This window comes from Sceloporus undulatus, chromosome 3 (genome assembly GCF_019175285.1).
Source record: "Sceloporus undulatus isolate JIND9_A2432 ecotype Alabama chromosome 3, SceUnd_v1.1, whole genome shotgun sequence".
Taxonomy (NCBI): Eukaryota; Metazoa; Chordata; class Lepidosauria; order Squamata; family Phrynosomatidae; genus Sceloporus; species Sceloporus undulatus.
In genome coordinates this window covers 271,256,530-271,270,039 of record NC_056524.1, presented here as the reverse complement: position 1 = coordinate 271,270,039, position 13,510 = coordinate 271,256,530, and the positions used below count along the sequence as shown (strand labels likewise).

General features: G+C 46.4%; 1 protein-coding gene across 1 annotated transcript in view; it reads right to left on the bottom strand.

The window, feature by feature from the left end:
- The window catches only part of ARMC9 (armadillo repeat containing 9), a 1,183,007-nt gene that overhangs the window by 95,486 nt on the left and 1,074,011 nt on the right, over positions 1-13,510 (bottom strand). The window lies entirely within an intron of this gene.

The following is a 13,510-nucleotide window of genomic DNA, read 5'->3' as shown; positions in this document are numbered from 1 at the left end:
TTGAAAATGTTAACGATAGCTTATAACACAATCTGGGCACAACTGCATCCAGCTGTGATGAATGAAGGATTATTATTATTCTTATTATTATTATTATTATTATTTTATTATTATTATCCTTATTTATGAAGCGCTGTAAATTTACACAGCGCTGTAATACAATCTTTTTAATTAGACAGTTCCCTGTCCGGGCATACAATCTAAAAGACTGACACAGAAGGAGAAGAGAGTGGTGTAAGGAAAGGGTAAGAGGGCCAGCAGTTCCTCTCTACCTGAGGCCTGGACCAAGCAGATGGACTGGAGGGAGGGCTTGGCTTCATAATGGATGGTTTATCTCTCCAGGGAAATACAACTCTCAAGGAGATAATACATATACAGTACATAGCAATGCAGGAAATGGTTGAAAACAGGCACCAAAAGAACATCAATAGTAAGCAACAATTATGCAATGCTTGGGAAGGCTTCTCTGAACAGGATGGTTTTCAACTCTGTTTTGAAGCTGGTTAAAGAAGTGATGTCTCTTTTGCTTGTGGGGAAGAAGTTCCAGGAGTGAGGGGCAGCAAGTGAAAAGGGGCGAAATCCGGAATGGGGCAGTATTTTGAATATTTATATCCTTTTACACACAAAGCTTAATATACAGGCTTTTGTATTTGTATGGTTCATCCAGACCAATTTAGAAGTCCCAGATTCTGTTCCTCCCTCCTCCCAATGTTATTGGGTCAAAAGTCTCTGAGCATACTGGAAGATGACAGAAAACATTCTGGGATAAAAACAGAACATGTGTGGATCTCCAAAACAAAATACGAAAGAACAAAATCTGGGCTTTTCTGGTATTTTCATCAGTGTGGATGAGCCCTCAGTTTGTTAAATTTATGGGATACATTATTTGGATTACTACATATGGTTGTGAAAACTGGACAGTGAAGAAATTTGACAGAAGAAAAATCAACTCGTTTGAGAAGAGCTGGAGAAGAGTTACATGGATACCATGAACAAAATGAAAGAGTCTTAGAGCAAATGAATCTGAACTCTCATTAGAAGTGACGATAAACAAAGCTAAGGCTGTCACCTTGGACATATCATGGAGATGACATGACTCACTGGTAAATATGATGTTTTTTGTAAAGTCAAAGTAAACAAGAAAGGGGGAGATCACACCACATATGCATTTACATTCTTGCAAACAAGCTTGTAAAATGTGGATAGACAAGGTAACTGTTACATGGATTTGTAATTGGTTGACCGGCCGAACCCAAAGGGTGTTCAACAATGGCTCCTTTTCATCCTGGAGGGAAGTGACCAGTGGGGTCCCACAGGGCTCTGTCCTGGACCCAGGCTATTCCACAACTTTATCAATGACTTGGATGACAGAATTGGGACATACTTATCTAATTTGCAGATGACACCAAATTAGGAGGAATAGCTAATACTCCAAGGACAGGATCAAATTCAAATGACCTTAATAGATTAGAAAGCTGGGCCAAAGCTAACAAAATGAAATTCAACACAGAGAAATGTAAGGTACTGCACTTAGGGTGGAAAAATGAAATGCACAGATATAGGATGGGGGACACCTGGCTGAACGAAACTACGTGTGAAAAGGATCTAGGAGTCCAAGTAGACCACAAATTGAACATGAATCAACAGTGTGATGCGGCAGCTAAAAAGGCCAATGCAATTTTAGGCTCATCAATAAAGTATAGGCCCCATACAGACAGGCCAAAATAAAGCTGCTTCAGGTCACTTTGGAGGTATGCTGTTTAAGGATGCATGCATCCTAAGAGTCTGGAAGCTGTGCCAACTGCGTTCTAGTCCTCTTAAGATGCATGTGTCATTTAATCAGCATACCTCCAAAGTGACCTGAAGCAGATTTATTTTGGCCTGTCTGTATGGGGCCATAGTGTCTAGATCAAGGGAAGTCATAGTCCTACTGTATTCTGCTCTGGTCAGGCCCCACCTGGAATATTGTGTCCAGTTCTGGGCCCCACAATTCAGAAGGACATTGAGAACTGGAGCGTGTCCAAAGGAGGGCGACTAAAATGGACAGGTTTGCTCACCTGTAACTGTGTTTCTTCGAGTGGTCATCTGCGAATTCACACAAATGGTTATCTCACGCCTGCGCAGCAAAGCTCGGAAACTTCTAGAATCTCTGGGCAGAATGCAATGTAACATTTCTGCAACTTTTGGCGGTAACTCCGCCCATCCCTATATAAGGCCCCTAGCGGTCCGCCCTTCTTCAGTTTCCGAACTATCTGCAAACAGTGCGTGGTAACGTAGCAAGGCAATGAGCAGGACACTGAGGGAAGGATGGGGGTTTGTGAATTCGCAGATACCACCGAAGAAACACAGTTACAGGTGAGCAACCTGTCTTCTTCTTCGTGTTTTGGAATCACACAATGGGTTAGACTGGCAAGCTTAAGTCAAAGGAGGAGGGAGTGTCCATGTGCAAACTCAAACAAATTTTATTAACAGATAATAAACAATTAACCTTAAACAGCAGCAGTGTCAATTGTGTTCAGTGCAACCCTGAAAGTAACACTGCCCTCCCAAAGGCTGCTCCCTGCCTATCTCTGGCATCCAGCCTATAATGTCTGATAATAAATTTAAAGGCTGGGACCAGGTAGCGCCCTGCAGACATCCTCCAAAGGATGCCCATTAGAAAGGCAGAGGATGCTGCTACCGCCCTAGTTGCATGGCCCGAACCCGCTCAGGTACAGGTGTGCTGCCAACTCATAGCATAAAGGATGGTACTTGTACCCATTAGAGAACCTCTGAGATGAAAACAGGCAACCCCTTTTTGGCCTGTGAATAGCACACAAAGAGTCTATGGATAGCCTCGAGCCCGAGGTCCTATCGAGGTAGAAAGCCAGGGCCCTCCTGACATCTAAAGAATGAATTCGGCTCTTCGTCAGAGTTCGGGTTCGGGCCAGGGTAGGGAGAACAATATCCTGATTCAAATGAAATGCTACACCACCTTAGGCAGGAAAGTGATGTCAGTCCGGAGCACTACCTTGTCTTTGTGGAAACGTAGAAGGGCTGGTCGGCCCGTAGGGCACATAGTTCACCGCCCGATGGGATGAGGTAATGGCACCAAAAAGGCCATTTTCCATGTCAACAGTTCTGAGGTCTGTGGTAAGCATCGGCTCAAACGGCTTAGAAGTTAGTTTTGAGAGTACCAAGTCCAGGCTCCAAGCCGGAGCAGAGGAAAGACAAGGTGGATACAAATTGTTAAAGCCCCTGAGAAACCTCTTCACTAAGGGGTTCCGAAACAAGGAGGGTTTGTCACCAAACGAGTAATGGGAGGAAATGGCCGACAAATAGCCCTTAATGGAATTGAGGGATAGCCCAGAATCAACCAAACTCTTAAGGAAGCCCAGACTATCGAGATAGACACCTGAACTGGTACAATGCCTCTGTCCCTAAGAAAGGTCACAAATTTGTCCCACTGTAACCATAGGCCTTACGAGTAGAGGGCTTTTGAGCTGCTATAATAATACCCTAATGCCTGTTGGGAGGGATGTCAAGACCGGGATCCTCCATGCTACCAATGGGAGAAAGTCCATATCGGGATGGAGAATCATTCCGTTCTGGATGGAAAGAAGATCGGGCCGGTGCTCGATCCGGAGAATGTGTTCTCGGACAGACGCAGCAGTGGGGTGAACCAAGACTGTCTCGGCCACCATGGAGTGACCAGGATCACATCGGCATGGTCTGTCATAATCTTTGACAGGACCCTGGTCAGTAACGGGAAGGGAGGGAAAGCGTACAGCAGACCTTGTGTCCAATGGAGTTGGAAAGCGTCTCCTCTTGAGCCGCGGTCCCTTCACTCGAGAGCAAAATTCCCGAGTGTGGGAGTTCTGGGGGGAGGCGAAGAGTCCAGTGTCGGCGAACCCCAACGGCGAAATAGGCTGTCGACCACTTCCGGATGGAGCCTCCATTCGTGACAAGTTGTCGGGGACCGGCTGAGCTGGTCTGCTTGGTCGTCTGATCTCCCGCAAATGGATGCACTGCAGACAGATGCTGTGGGCGATGTACCAATCCCAGACGCGGAGCGTGATCTCTAGAAGAGTCCTTGACTTTGTACCCCCTTGTTTGTTGAGGTAGTACATTGTAGTAGTGTTGTCTGTGAGGAGAAGCACCACTTTGTCAGAAGAGGGTGCAGAAGACCTTGAGGGACTTTTCTACTGCCAGCATTTCCAATGCATTGATGTGAAGAGCGGCCTCCGACGGGGACCATTTGTCCTTGATGGAAAGGCCTTGAACATGGGCGCCCCAACCCTGGAGAGATGCGTCCGTAGTCAGGTGATGTCCGGTTGCGAGGAGCAAATGGCCATGCCGACGCAGACGTTCTCGGGCTGGAGCCACCACCGGAGCGACTTCTGAACCTTTCTCGGGATGGTAAGGATCTTTCGTGGTGAATCCAGTACGGGGCGAAAACAGACAGGTACCACGATTGGAAAGGTCTGAAGCGGAGTCTGGCCCACGGGGTAACGAAGGTTGTAGAGGCCAAGTGACCCATGGCGACCTGTACTGCATGGGCCCGGACCTTCCGTCGAGAGAGACAGTCCGATAGCACAGACACCAGTGACTCGAACCTCTCCTTGGAGAAACGGCTTTGGCCGTCTCCGAATCCAAGGTCGTTCCGATGAAGTCCAGTCTTTTTGATGGAGAGAGGTGGGATTTCTCCACGTTGACTTGAGTCCCAAGGCATTCAGAAGAGATAGGGAGAACGTACGTCCTGACTCGATCAGTGATGTGCGGGACGATGCAGTGAACAGCCAATCGTCCAAGTAGGGGAAGACCGTTATTCCCTTTGGCGAAGATAGGCCACCACAGGGGCCATGCACTTTGTGAAGACTCTTGGTGCTGAAGACAGGCCAAATGGGAGGACTTGTACTGGAAGATCCAGTCCCAACGGCGAAGGCGAGGAACGGCGGTGATTTTCTCTGATGGAAATAGAAAATAAGCGTCCTTCAAATCTAAAGTGGCGAACCAGGCGTCTTTCTGCAATACGGTAAAATAGAAGCAAGGGTTAGCATCCTGAAGCGTCTGTAAACAATGTAAGCATCAGATGGCGCAAGTCCAGGATAGGCTAAGTCCAAAGTCCCTCTTGGGGATTGTAAAATATCTAGAGAAAAAAAACAATACCGTGCTCTAGCAGGGTCCACGGGCTCGATGGCCCTTTTGTCTAAGAGGGAGCGCACTTCGTCGAGAAGGGTGCCGAGGTAAGGTGGAATTAAACTCCGGTGGGAGGGAGCTCTGAAAACCAAGGGCATAACCCGTCGGACAGTGTCTAAGACCAAGAGTCTGAAGTTATCGAGGCCCAGGTGTTAAAGAAGGGCCTCAACCTATCAGTGAAATGAGCGGCGAAGTGCGCTGGGTTTTTCAGAACCTGCGCGCCTTTGGTATCCTTCTTTTTGTAGCCCTGTTGATATCTAGGCTGAGATGACTGACGGCGGTCGCCTTGGGGCAGAGGAGATTGGGAAGGTCGAACCTGAGGGGGTCTATCTGAGATGGTAATGGCGGTGCGTGTTGCTGAAACGCTGTTGTCCGTGGGTACCATGGACGTGGCTACGTATCTCATCCTTGGTGACTTGGACGAGGAAGACATCCTGTTTTCGCACGCGGTTTTCATGTGGTAGCGGAAACTCAGTTTTTCATCAGTCTCTTTATTAAATAAGCCGAGTTATCAAAGGGCATGTCTTCTATTGCGGATCTCGCTTGTGGAGTGAGGTCCGAAGAGCGCAACCATGCGTGGCGCCTGGAGGGCTATAGAGCCAGACAGGATTTTTGAGGCACAGTCGGTTGAATCCTAGCGGAAATAAATCTGTTGGCCGCCAACCAGATGGACCTCGTTCTGTAGGGCCGTCATAATCCGTTTCTTATCATCAGGGAGCTCACTGATGGTGAGTCAATCTTTTCCATTACAGTTTGTACGTATGCCCCCATACATGCTGTATAGTTGGCAATCTTGATGCCAGCGCAAGCTGGGCAATAGAATTCTTTGCCAGCCCATCAATTTTCTTGCCTTCCTTATCCATCGGAGAGGAGGCCTGACGGCGAGATGAAAGCTGTCTGTGAACCCTCTACAATAGCGAGTTGGGCTTCGGGTTGGTTGAAGAGCCACGAGGGTCAGATGTGTTACCCTGTACAGGTTTCTCGATCTTCCTGGAAGTGGAAGAGATGGTTGCCGGGGGTCCCAGGATCGCTTGGCATCTTGTCCGAGAAGGCAGAAATGCCAGTGAAGGAGGTGCCGGGGCACAGCCATGGATTCGTCTCTCCACCGGATCGAGGGCATCATCCTCTGGATGGGAGACCTCCAGTTTCAAAGCGTCAGCCATCCAGGATGATCCTGTCGGAGAAGGACCTGACGTCATCCGATGGAGATGGAGCGTCTGGAACCCAAAGGTGTAGGGCTGGTCGTCTGCAGGGAGGCGACGGCGAACGTGAACGAGACGGTGATCTAGAGGCTGACCTACTCCGAGGTCTGCTGGCGTGGTGAGAGGTCTCTAACCGGAGAATGATGGGGCATCAACAAGACATCCGAGACTGGGGAAGACGGCCTGGCGACTAGGAGAAACGGGCCTTGGATCTCGTCGGGCCCGGGAAACGTCTACGGAGATGGGTAGCATCCACGGGTAGGAAGTATTGTTTGGTGTGATGATCATACACCAAGTCAGGATAAGTGTCCATTAGGTCAGAATCTGGTAGGTCTCGCTCCTGGAATCCTTGATCCAGAGCTTCATCTGCCTCTGTACCGAGGGCGGCTCTGTCCCGACGTGAGGGAGAGTGCAGCCTACGGGAGCCCTGGAGGGAGATCGAGAAGTGGTCTGGCCTGGGCCTGCGAGGCGAGGCCTGTGGATCGGAATCTGGATCTCGCCTCCGATTCAGAGCTGTGGTCAATCGTAACGATTTGGAGGTCCTCGTCAGGGATGGAGAGATGAGGAGCGATGACAACTCTGGGCTCAAGGGTGGTGAACAGAGCTCGGGATGGACGTGGGAGTCGGGGTGGCCGTGGTTCCACGGTCCGGTGGGGGCACTGACACTGTACTCCGGCACCTTCCTACGAGACTTCGAGACGGGAGAAGCCGATCTAGCCGTCTGGAGGGCTCCCCATCCCTTACGACTTCTGTTTGTCCAATGCTTCCTCTTAGAGGGCTTGGTCTTGTCCCCCTTAGTGGCTTGAGGAGCAGAGGAGGCCGTTGGAGGCCGGGTCCTCAGAACAGAGGTTGTTGGTTGGAAGACCTTTTCATAAAGGGAGGCTTTCAATTTTTGGTCCCTGTTCTTGAGGGCCTGGACGTCATGGCTTCAATGGATGCAGGCACCTGGATAAATGGGTCTCGCCCAAGCAAAGGACACACTTGTCCTGGCCATCCGACATGGGGATTTTGACCCCACATTTCGAGCACCTCTTAAAGGAGGCCATAGCGGCCGAGAGGGAGGCCGTAGCCGAAACGCCAAGTCACGAAGGACAATTCCGTATGGAGGGTCTTTACCGGTCCATAGGTCGTAGTCCGAACGGGGGAAAAAATACTTAGAATGGTCAACGAAAGGTATAGGTCAAAGTCCAGAGATTCAATCCAAGTGAGTAGCCGATGCTAGCGAAGTTCCTCGAGCTGCTTAGTGCGGCGGAATGAAGGAACTGAAGAAGGGCGGACCGCTAGGGGCCTTATATAGGGTGGGCAGAGTTACCGCCAAAAAGTTGCAGAAATGTTACATTGCATTCTGCCCAGAGATTCTAGAAGTTTCGAGCTTTGCTGCGCAGGCCAGAATAACCCATTTGTGTGATTCGCAGAGACCACGAAGAAGAAGGGAAGGGTCTGGAAACCAAGCCTATGAGGAACGACTTAGGAAGCTGGGATGTTTAGCCTGGAGAAAAGAAGGTTAAGAGGTGATATGATATCCCTGTTTAAATATTTGAAGGGATGTCATAGTGAGGATGGAGCAAGCTTCTTTCTGCTGCTCCAGAGACTAGGACCTGGAACAATGGATGCAAGCTACAGAAAGAGATTCCCGCTCAACATTAGGAGGAACTTCCTGACAGTGCAGGGCTGTTCGACATGAACAAACTCCCCTCGAGAGTGTAATGGAGTCCTCCTCTTTGAAGGTCTTTAAACAGAGGCTGGATGGCCATATGTTGGGGATTCTTTGATTGAGAGTTCCTGCATGGCAAAATGGGGTTGACTGGCATCAGGCCCTTGCAGTCTGTTCCAACTTTACGATTCTATGATTCTAAAGAACCCATGGTCGTTGCCTTCATTTGAAACCTGAACTGGCAGGTGATAACCACATGTCTTGAAGGTTTCTCATTCAAAGAGTTACCTCAAAGTCAACCTGAGGAAAATTCAATTACTTATAAACATCAATTCTGAGGTAACAGAACCAATTGATTTCATCAAGACTTGGGGCATTTTCCTTAGTTGATTCAACCCATATACCTGGACTCTGAAATCCAATGTATTCTGTTTAGGGGCACTTAAATGATGGTTTTGCATACAATAATTCAAGAAGGATGCCTATCTAGGGCCGAGATAGCACTTCTCCTTTCTGGAGAAATTTGGATAAAGGTAATTTCTCTCATCACATATCCTGATTTCTGCAGATGCCTGAGCTATCTCTTCTGAATGGTGTATTTCTGTCAGTTCAAGCTCTCTGTCAGTAGCACTGCATGATTGTGATTCCAGTCTCTTCTGTGAGAACACATGTGAGGTGTCTTTCCTGGGGGGAGTGAGAAAGACTTTTTCTGATCCTGTCCAGCACCAGAAGCTAAATTATAAAATCCAAGATCACAAAATGCAGTCTCATGGGATTGTGCTCATTTCCAAACTCCATCAATTCAGAGATTCAACTAAATAGTGCCACCAGCTGGTAGAATCTAGGAAAAAAACCCACGATTAACAATTAACAGACTCGCCACACAGTTTAGGAGCGCACTAATAAGACACCAGACAGACAGAACTGGGTTGCCAGGGTGGAGTTAACCCTCTGTGCCATTTCCACTGACACAGACCTCTCCACATTACCAGGCAACAAAAAACACATTATTGTTTATTTAGCTTCAGGGCAAGCCATAGCTTTGGGGCAATTTAGATTAGGAATGGAGCATATGATGCAGCGTCTGCCCTTGTGCCAGCTGAGTGATCACATGGGGAGCCATGCCCCATTTGCTTTGGGGGTGGGGAGTAAAACAACCACTGTACCTTGTAATAGCCTGGAGCCAGGCAGGATCTCAGCAAGGGCATGTTGCTGGTTTGGTTGGAAGGAGAGCCCATGTGTCATAGCAGTTTGAGTATTGACTAGAACTTTAGGAGACCAGGGTTCAAATCTCATCTCAGCCTGGAAACCCACTGGGTGACCTTGGCCAAGTCATAGCCTCAGAGGAGGCAATGGCAAACCCTCTGCACAAATCTGCTGATAAAACCACCCATAATAGGCATTTCAGTCACCATAAACCAGAACAACAACAAGGGATTGGGAAGGGCAGAGGGACATTTCCAGGTGAAGGAATGTTGCATGACAGGGCACTGAACATTTCAACAGCAGTCAGTTTTCCACAAAATTCCTTCCAAGACTCCTTTCCCCACCTGCGCTGATTTCCACTTTGAGATCCTCAGAAACAATCAGAAATAGGGATCAGGTGGGACATGAAGGAGCAGATTTATAGTTGCCAAAAGGCTCATGCAGTTCCAGCTCCTATCCATTTGTATTTTATTTCTATTATTTGTCACAAGATCAACTTTGACTTACATCAAACTTATGAATGAGAGGCCTCCAAGAGCCTCCAGTCATCAATAGCCCTGCTCAGCTATGCAAACTCAGGGCCATGGTTTCCTGCTTGAACCAATCCATTAACAGTCTTCCTGTATTTGTCTTTGTTCTGCCAGCTACATTGCTAAATTATAAGCATACTGAGACCCTATTTTCACCTATAACATTTCTCGCCACACGCATATGCAAAGTCATGGAAGAAGCAGTAAGTTCTTCGCCTCCAAAATCAATATGTTAACACAATCCTATACTTAATTACGGTAACAGAACTGAACAATAAGAATTCAAAGACATAGCCATGTTATCAGGCAAATCAATATGCAAAAGGGAATCTTGTATCAACTTTGAGACTAACTGAAAGAGAAAAGCTGGCAGCATGAACTTTTGTAGGCTTGAGCCCACTTCCTTAGATGCATGATAGGAGCAGAGAGTCCAGAAAAAGACCTATATAAGCCAAATAAGAGGCCCCTCCTCCTCAACTGTCATCTGGCCTCAGAGGGAGCGATCAGGCAGACCCAGCAACATCAGGGACTGCCTGAAGGACGAGACTTCTCCCCCTTTAACTGTATTTTGTATTGTATTACGATTTACTGTACACCGCTATGGTCATCGCGGATAGCGGTCTATAAATAAACTTATTATATATTATTATTATTATATTATTATTAAATGAACAATAACGAGATCAGGTTGGATTTAAGTCTCCCTCTGCCCCCACCTTAGATTTTACTAAACCCATATTTATTCTTTTCCTATAATAAAATTAATATGGTTGCACTTTTGTTTTAAAATATAGTTGTCACTAACAGATGTTTATTGGAGTTTTTTCTAATGCAAGATTAAAATACAGAGTTTTGTTAGACCTCAAATATAAATTTATTGTATACTTTCCAAGGCAAAAGTTCAGTAAGTATGCAAAATGAATGATCAAAAAGGAAATAAATACTGGGGGGGACAGGGAAGAAGGCCTTTCTTCTAGCTGTTCCCAGGCTGCAGAACCTGTCTTCCATGGGAAGCTCACCTGGCCCCTCTCTGCCCTCCTTTCACTACTATAAAAGACTCACTTTTAAACGTGCATTTCAGGATTAACTGATTATGCAGAAAGTGGTATGGGGTGTGTACTTTTATTACGTCTTTAGTGTTGTTTTTAAATGATTTATATTTTTCAAAATTAACAGGTTTTTCATATAATAGCTCATTTAATTGTGTCTTTACTTAATTGCGTTTTCAACTCTATTGTTCTAGCCTTGTTGTAAGCCACCTTGACCCCTCAAGTCAGGGGGAAATGCGGGCTATAAAATAATAAATAAATAAATAAATAATCCCAACACGCACATCTAGCTGCTCCCAAATCCTGACTTATTACCATTTGCCATTAACTGTAGCCTCAGGGAATCCACTAGTTCAGCAGTGACCCAATCAGGTGTGATGTCTGCCTGATTGTTGAATCGCTTGAGTAAGTCATAGTTTTGCGTTCAGACTCCACCAGTTGCTGATGAAGCTCTTGCAGCATTTCTGCAGGAGAGAGGAAAGGAAAATTATCAGTTCCACTGGGATATGAAAGACTGACTCAGTTTTTCATTCTCTATTTGACTCCAGCTATCACCGTCTTGTTTTTTTCCTTCTGAAATGCAAGTCAGGATAGAAGAATAGTATTCTTTGGCTAGTAAGAAAGGATCACGCTATATGCCTCTTCTTTGACTAGTGATCCAGTATGGTGATGAAAAAGCACAAGAGAGGCACTTACTCAATTTTGCAGCACCTAGTATAGATGTCAGACAATACTACCAGCCACATAAGACACAAGGCCAAGAGAGGGAGATGTACTCTGTCACCCTCTTTAGGTTGAAACAAAACATGGCGAAGTGGACAGAAAATGTCTGCCTCTAAAACAGAACTTGACAATTTAATGGTCTTGCTAGAACATTCTGTCTCAAAGCCCAGAAAACAAACACTCAGAACTCTTAAGATGGTACTTATAAACAGAGCTGAGATTTACTGGGGAACATTTCAAACAAAACAAACAAAATCACAGGTCTCAACTTTATCACAAACATTAACACAGAACTGTGCTTGCATTCCCAGTGGCATCCCTTTATGGAGTGACACCTTTAAAGCCCTCCAACATGACATGATGTTTTTAAACTGTCTACTAGAAGTCTTATGTACTTCCAGAATCACTCCCATCATTAAAGAAACCTGTGACTGTCTGTCCTGGTCATACAGATACCCACTAGTACGATCTTTCAGGGGGGGGGGGAGGACACTGTGGGGTGCTTTAAGGCACATAAATGTATAAATACTTGATTAGTGGAACTTAATCAGAGTCTTCTGTCAATGAACAAATTCTCTGCTTTATTAAAGTTTAAGTAAAGCCATTCACCCTGTTTACAGAGCAGCCCCGTGTACAGACCTGGTGTGCGGCATCCAGAAAGACGGCATTAGTCGGGTGTGCCTTAAGCAAATTATTATATTCTTATTATTATTATTATTATTATTATTATATTTTATTATTATTATTTATTTTCCCTCTCCCTGTATCGGGTGGGATTACAGCAGTCAGCAAATTTCAACAATAAAAACATATCAAATACATAATATAAAAAATATACATTATATCAATACAATACAGTTGCTCGATTCTCCTAAAACATACAATACTAACAGAGGTGAGATTTTTACAGCAGGTTTGGTGGGTGGCTCGCCGGAAGAGATCTGTCTTCAGTGCTTTCTTGAAGCATCTAGGGTGGTAATAAGACGGATCTCTCGGCAATCATTCCACAACTTGGGGACGCAGGCAGAAATGCTCTGTGGGAAGTGTCAAGTCTGGTTGTTCGTAGTCTAGTGATTTCTCCCGGCGGATTGTGTAGGGAGAGGCGTTCCCTCAAGTAACTCGGGCCAAGCATTTAGGGCTTAAAGGTGTAACCAACACTTTGTATTGCGCCCAGAAGCTAATCAGCAACCAGTGCAGAGTTTTAATATTGGTGTTATATGATCAAACCTCGATGCTCCAGGACCAGTCTAGATGCTGATTTGAACTAATGAGCTTCCGAACTTGGTACAAAGGTAGCCCATGCAGAGTGCATTACAGAAACTAAAGGAGAGATTACCAGTGCAAAACCATGCTTCAAGGTCCTTTAGTCCAGGTAGAGCACAGTTGGCGTATCAACCAAAGTGATACAAGCACTCCTAGCCGTCGCATCTACTTGAGAGGACAACTACAGACGGACCTAGGAGTACTCTCAAACTACGCACTTCGTCCTTTAGGAGAAGTGTGACCCCGTCCAGGACAGGTTGATAAAGTTCCCTGCTGGGCCTGGGATCCTATGAGTATCTCTGGATTGAACTGGTTTGTTTTCCTCATCCAGCTCTTACCGATTTGAGGCAGGCATTTAGAGGAAAGATGCCATCCTTGGTCACTGCAAGAGTCGGAGACATAGGAAATAAATTTGGGTGTATCAGCGTACTGATAACACCGCACCCATGTCTCCGATGATCTCTCTTCCCAGCGTTTCATGTAATGTTAAACAGCATGAGGACAGGATGGCGCCCTGAGGGACGCCAGATGTCAGCTCTCCTTAGAGAGCAACTAGCCCCAGCCTCCCATCTGGAATCTACCCGAGAGGTAGGACCGAAATGCCCTGGGGGCCCTCCTTCTATCTTCCCCCTGCATGCCAGCATCACCCTAACTGAAACATGCACCCAGAACTTTAAGATGGCAGGCATTGCTTCTGCTTCGGTA